Source organism: Pteropus vampyrus, unplaced genomic scaffold (assembly GCF_000151845.1).
Source record: "Pteropus vampyrus isolate Shadow unplaced genomic scaffold, Pvam_2.0 Scaffold1000004128, whole genome shotgun sequence".
In the NCBI taxonomy this organism is placed as follows: Eukaryota; Metazoa; Chordata; class Mammalia; order Chiroptera; family Pteropodidae; genus Pteropus; species Pteropus vampyrus.
The window spans coordinates 1,536-2,361 of NW_011918530.1; the positions used below are offsets into that span (position 1 = coordinate 1,536).

The window sequence follows — 826 nt, forward strand, 5'->3', positions numbered from 1 at the left end:
TGGAAACTCTGCCCCTTTACCCATACCTTGCCCCAAACGGCTCTTTCATCTGACTGTTCCTGATCAAGTAAGTAAAAAAAGGTTTAGAAATGTGCCTCCCTCACCTGTAACCCATTCCTCTCTATTCTCTCCCAAAGAATACTCTACTTTGCACATTCATGTTTAATCATCTATCTGGATAATTTCTGAACTGGCAATCATTCTAAGTTCAACTATTTTATTCATTTAAAATGAAACCTGCACTTTTCACGTAGATTGCACTGAAAGTGAAGAAGGAAGCCCCTGTTCCTCCCAAAACCGAAGCCAAAGCAAAGGCTTTGAAGGCAAAAAAAAAATAGTGCTGAAGGGCTTCCTCAGCCACAAAAAAAAGATGCACATGTCACCCACCTTCCAATGGCCCAAGACACTATGGCTCTGAAGGCAACCCAAATATCCTCAGAAAAGCACCCCCTGGAGAAACAATCTTGACCACTATGCTATCATCAAGTTTCCCCTGACTACTGAGTCAGCCATGAGGAAGATAGAAGACAACAATACACTTGTGTTCATTGTGGATGTCAAGGCCAATAAGCACCAGATCAAACAGGCTGTGAAGAAGCTGTATGACACTGACGTGGCCAAAGTCAACACCCTGATCAGGCCTGATGGAGAGAAGAAGCATATGTTCAGCTGGCTCCTGACTATGATGCTTTGGATGTCGCCAACAAATTGGGATCATCTAAACTGAGTCCAGCTGGCTAACTCTAAACATAAAAGTTTTCACTATAAAAAAGGAACCTGTAAAATGCACTCAAACCCACAAATATTTAGATAAATGCAAATTAAA

The 826-nt window shown here is 41.6% G+C and overlaps 1 pseudogene; it reads left to right on the forward strand.

The window, feature by feature from the left end:
- Positions 1–254: 254 nt before the first annotated feature.
- Positions 255–741, forward strand: LOC105311459 (annotated as a pseudogene).
- Positions 742–826: the final 85 nt, after the last annotated feature.